Below are 6000 nucleotides of genomic sequence, written 5' to 3' on the forward strand. Positions count from 1 at the left end.
TGTTTTAAGTCTCCCAGTTATTTACACAAGCATGTGCTGGAATGAAAGAGGTTGCGAAAGCAAATGCTAAGCGCGTCTTGTGAACATTTTAGTCTGGCATCCAGAATAGATATGTGCATGTATCGAGTTGAAAAATAATTGACATAGATAATGTGTTAGGATATACATTTAAAGTAATATGTAATTTTTTATGTAAAAATATTACCTACTATTAATAAAAAATAATTAAAAAAATTCATTTTTTTGGCAATTTCGAAAAATGTAATTTTCAAAATGGCCGCTTTTTAAGATGGCCGTCTTATTTTTGACAATTGATGAAGTTTATTGATTGGGGATATTATTAGAGATTTGTATACCAAATTTTATTGAAAAAGATGAAAAAATAGACTTGTTATCATTTTTTTTAAAGATTTTGTATGAAGGTTACAGTATACTAAATTACCGTTTCATGTAGTGCTGTATTCTCTTAAAAAATATCGTAGTTGGTTCGAAGGCATGTTGTACACTTTAAACTATTGTTCTTGCCATATCTTTTGGAGAAAGTAGTAAGGCATGAATAGGTGCTCACTACTAAATCCCTGCAATATGATAAACTTAGAGACTAAAGTAAAACATTGCACTGAAAAAGTTTACATTTCACTATAAAACGGCTGGAAAAAAAAGTTGAAAAAACTGTCGATTTTGACTTTTGACAAGTTCTTCTTTGGTTCGTACATGACATATCTATTTTATTGCACAAATCGACTCCGCTTAGAATGGCCTTTAAGAAAAGGTATGGTTATGGGGGTCTCTATGTGCAAAATGTTGCGTTTATTTTCGCTTAAAGATGTCGCTTTTACATTGAATTATATAGGGAAACTATTTAGTATATTGTGACCTAAACGCACACCAGGCCCCGTCACGAAGGAGCTGTATTTACATAAAATCACAATTTTTTGGGTGGGGTTTTACGCGTTTTGGCAATTTTCACGGAATAAATGCGTTTGTTTCATAAATTTAAGGAGCATTGTAAGTTTTTACGCAAAAAATGCTTTTTCAGACGAAAATAATAAAAAGTCGTAAAAAACTCGCATTGAGCATCTCAAATCGCCACAATTTTTGCTGAAAGGACCTCAAAACACGTTTTTATGGTTGTTTACTTCTTTATGGAGGTAGCTTGTAACAATGGTCCAGTATTTTGACTGATTGTTATTATTTAGGGCAGTCATTTTGCTCCTGATCGCCTTTTATAAATCAAAGCTCCGACCGCGAAAGCCAGATGGCTTACCAGGCGTTATTATAAAATGCATGTTCAAGCATTTCTACGTGAAAGATCGATCTGAAATTTGGCACGCTAATTGAAAATAGGTTTATAATTATCAAGAAGTGCTTATTTTTCGCGATGTTAACAATAAACGTTGTCTTTAAGGTTACAGTATACTAAATTACCGTTTCATGTAGTGCTGTACTCTCTAAAAAAATATCGTTGTTGGTTCGAAGGCATGTTGTACACTTTAAACTATTGTTCTTGCTTTATCTTTTGGAGAAAGAAGTAAGGCGTGAATAGGTGCTCACTACTAAATCCCTGAAATATGATAAACTTAGAGACTAAAGTAAAACATTGCACTGAAAAAGGTTACATTCCACTGTAAAACCGCTGGAAAAAAAGTTGCAAAAACAGTCGAATTTGACTTTTGACAAGTTTTTTCGGGTCGTACATGACATATCTTTTTTATTGCACAAATCGACTCCGCTTAGAATGGCCTTTAAGAAAAGGTATGGTTATGGGGGTCTCTATGTGCAAAATGTTGCGTTTATTTTCGCTTAAAGATGTCGCTTTTACATTGAATTATATAGGGAAACTATTTAGTATATTGTGACCCGAACAAATATGGCCGCCATTTTTAAATTGCTGCCAAAGTCAGCCATTTTGATTTTTTAATATGGGTCCATATCCAAAATTAATTGTTATAACCTAAACTCCATTTCTGCATTAAACATTTACTGAACAAATGGATCTAAAAACAGCACACACAGATAATTTTCTAGGTGTATATTTCATTAATGAATAAAACCTATGCAATGCTTACCGGAAAACTATGGACGCTACGTATATTATTACAATCTCCATGCAGAGTTGTCGTTCCTTGCTCTCACATACATCCTTTTACGTATCCTTTCAGTTAATGAAAAACAGTGTCTTTATGTTGCCAAAAATTTGCTCATAATATCATTAGAACTATTGTTTAACACTAGTTATATCAATTTATTACATAATATGTTACTTTTACTGTGTTTGAATGTTGTAGCCGGTATTGTTTTATTGCTTAAGTTTCTGACAGCATTTTTATTTATATCACACAATTTGAGATTATTAATCCTTTAGTTAATGCTGCATAATAGTATCAACCACTCTGCCTAAATCATAATTGATTCGCAACAAAGTAGTAAAAAAGATCGTTGTGATGTTTAAGTGTTTTCATACACACATACACACATGAATTTGTTTTTTATTTATAAATTCAATTAATTTGTATAATCAACAGATATGTGTTTGTCGAAAACACTATGTCCCCTTCTGCGCCGCTTTGAAGCTATATATTTGACCTTTGACATTGAAGGATGACCTTCACCTTGATCTTTCACCACTCAAAATGTGCAGCTCCATGAGATACGCATGCATGCCAAATATGAAGTTGATATCTTCAATATTGCCAAAGCTATAGAAAAATGTAAAAGTTGGGGCAAACAAACACACCAACAGACAGGACAAAAACAATATGTCCCCCACTATAGTGGGTGGGTGATATAAAAAGGGCATTCATTAATAAAACAAGGTACCCTTCGTATCAGGCAAATTTTGACCCCAGGGGAATGATCCAAAAAAACGAAGTAGAGGACCACCATACTATGTCGCACAACAAATATTAAATCAATTAACTTTGCGGATTCAAAGAGTACTATTTGTAAAGTTATGTACTATATAATTCAATATAAATCGTGTGCCCGCAAGGGTTAGGCTAGTAAATATCCCAGGGGCATGATTCAAACAAAACAAGAAGAAAATCGTACAATGTTACAAACCAAATATCAATGGCCTTACCATTACGGTTTCATAGAAGATTCTCAAATCTTTTAATTCATCGCTACTTACTTTACAAGTCCATTTTAATTATTTTTTTTCGCCACAGGCAAGATAACAAACGAATCGTCCTTTCGGTTTCAGAGAAGTTTTTTTTCAATTTCTCACTCGGTTCATATCAAGAAGAAAACAAGTAACCCCCAGGGAAGAGTCAATTGTTACACCAGTGATTTAAACAAACGGTGTAGATGATAACCATACGATGTTATCCATAAATAATTAAACCATTGACCCTCGAGGGTTCATACTATATATGTATAAATCATGTGACTCATGGGAGTGACCAGTTTTCAACTCAGGGGCATGTTTTCAAATCTATAAGTAGAGGCTTACTAGACGATGCTACATACCAAATATTTTACCCCTGACCATTGTGGTTTTAGACTATATTACTTTGAAGTTTTCAATTTCAAAATATATGTTTAGCCTGTGCGAAGTACATATGCCACGGACCGACACGATTTGGACCACTTTGAAAGAAAATCACCAAAGGATAATTTCTCTAAATTTTCCTTTAAATTTGTCCTGCAATTACGGATGAGAAGTAGTAAAAACAAAGAATTTAACGGACGAACGGAAAAACGGACGTCGGACATGTTCACGTTATCCCAAATGCTCGTCATGAACACTATGCGCATTATTTTAAAATCAAAATGACATTATAAAAAAGATATTTGAAACATAGTCCTAGCCTTAATATTGTCATAAAATATGTATGTATTTTTTCATTACATTTATACGTGAACTTTCGCAAAAAATAAATAAATAATCGTGACAGAAGCGCTAAATGCATCCATTGTTCGCGTGACACATATAGGACCCTCTATTAATGGTCTGTATAACATACCTTAATTGCAATACTATAACAAAAACAAAATATAAAGTATGTTACGGGGTCTCACAAGTCACTTGGACCATCATCTTGGTACTCTTTTAATTTAATTTAATCTGAGAATGTATCAACATCAATTGCATTTTTAAGGGCATTTCTTGCATACATTGGTTAGGTCTTGTATTTTGCTTGATATGTTTCATAAAGTACGAAACTATTTTGGAAAACTCTGATTGTCAAGAAATAAATTTTCAATTTAATAAATTTTAAATTGATATGAACTAAACAATTAATATGTGTGGACGAATGCTTGTAAATCAGGTTATTAAATGTAAAAGGCATTTCGAATTCGCTCACTGAATATCAGTATCGAACGTGAAATTTGATAATATTTCAATAAAGGGGGTATTTTGCGTCAATATGTTTATTGTACAACATGTAATGAAACAAATTTAACGACACTTGCACAAAGAGCTATACAAGGCAATTATTAGATACTTATTATGTTGATCGATTGAAAATGCCAGTTAGAATGGGTAACCTCTAGCCCAACTATTCTGAAATATCCTATTGATATTTGTGTTTCAATTGTAGAACATATTTGAATACCAACGCATGTGGTTATTTGATCGGGGCCTATTTACGAAAATGAATTCACTTGGAGGACAATCTGTGCTATATAGTTGTTTAACATTAAAACTAGACCAGGTTATTATTTGATATTAGCTCTTACCACTTAACTTTGTTAAATAAGTTTATGATTTCGAAGAATCGAAGAAGCAAAACCAACATAGTGCCAATATTATAATGAAGAGGATTATGTTTATAGAGCTGTTATTCTGTTTTTTTCCTATTTAAACATTCTTTTCAGTGTCATGAATGACAATTTGATACGGTAAACGACGTCCCTGTCTACCCTTCAATTTTAAATAGACACAAAGGTGATGTCAATTAGTTGCATAACAAGGTAGTTACCAAGACACTTATGACGTGAACGAATAGTGTTGACTCGCTTCTCAGGATTCCCTTCATTCTGTGCGTCAGTCAGTCAGTCAGTCAGTCAGTCAGTCAGTCAAAACAAGAACAGTACACATTTAACTAAGACAGGAATGTTTGAAGCAACAGGTCGGTATACTGTATGTCATTATGTAATCAGCAGCAACAATGACACTGCACTGTAGCTGGGTATGCTAACTTTAAGCTTTGGGGGGGGGGTATGAAGAAGAATTTTGAGTTTACTGTGATCAAATGTACGATTTTGCTTGAACGCACGAATATTAACCTTACATTTCCTTGGTCCTAAGCTTACTTTAAGATAACACAAAGTTGCAGTGAACTAACAAATAAAACCAAAACAATTGTACTATTAAGAAAAGTAATGCAGCAGTTTAATGTGAAATATATGCATTACAATTTAACAGTCTAATATTTAATTGAAAACAAAATATATTCTTACTTGCGAATTCTGTAATGCACAGAGCGAACAAAGCGTAAATGAACACGCGTGTATGTACTCAGCTACTCGATCTTTACTTGTCTATACAGTAGTAAAGATTTGGCGTCGAACATATCTCCTTCGATGACACTTAATTTTTATGAATACAAATTCAATCTATCGATCACTGAGCAATTCATATATATTTATATCTTAAAATCGACTGACGTGGGTTATTATATTGAGGACGCGTTATGTTCAACTAATACATGATTGGTTCTCAGTACGACTATATTCATGTCTATAATCGATTGAATGATTTTATCATGTTTATTCAAAATACCTTACGAATGTAAAGCACAAGTTAAGCTATACCCCTTGGTGTCCTCATGAGAAAGAACATATAATGAAGTTATACTTATTTAAGGTCTCCTCACATGCTTTCTTCAAAGCATTTTTTATGAAAGACAATATATGGCCCTTATACAGTGGACACTGCAAAGTACGAATGCTACAATTATGCAACATTGCTGATAATGCAGTCATGTTATTGATTGATTAATTGATCGATTGGTTGATTGATTTTTAAATAATTTATTTCTTTGTTAAGTT

At 33.0% G+C, this 6000-nt stretch overlaps 1 protein-coding gene across 1 annotated transcript in view; it reads right to left on the reverse strand.

Annotated features, from left to right (window-relative positions):
* The window catches only part of LOC127840569 (uncharacterized), a 124338-nt gene extending 118704 nt beyond the window's left edge, over positions 1-5634 (reverse strand). Inside the window, exon 1 of the mRNA XM_052368979.1 lies at positions 5410-5634. The gene's annotated coding sequence lies outside the window, so the exon portion shown is untranslated. The remainder of the gene's footprint in view (positions 1-5409) is intronic.
* Positions 5635-6000: the final 366 nt, after the last annotated feature.

The sequence above is a fragment of the Dreissena polymorpha genome, chromosome 8 (genome assembly GCF_020536995.1).
Source record: "Dreissena polymorpha isolate Duluth1 chromosome 8, UMN_Dpol_1.0, whole genome shotgun sequence".
NCBI classification, from domain to species: Eukaryota; Metazoa; Mollusca; class Bivalvia; order Myida; family Dreissenidae; genus Dreissena; species Dreissena polymorpha.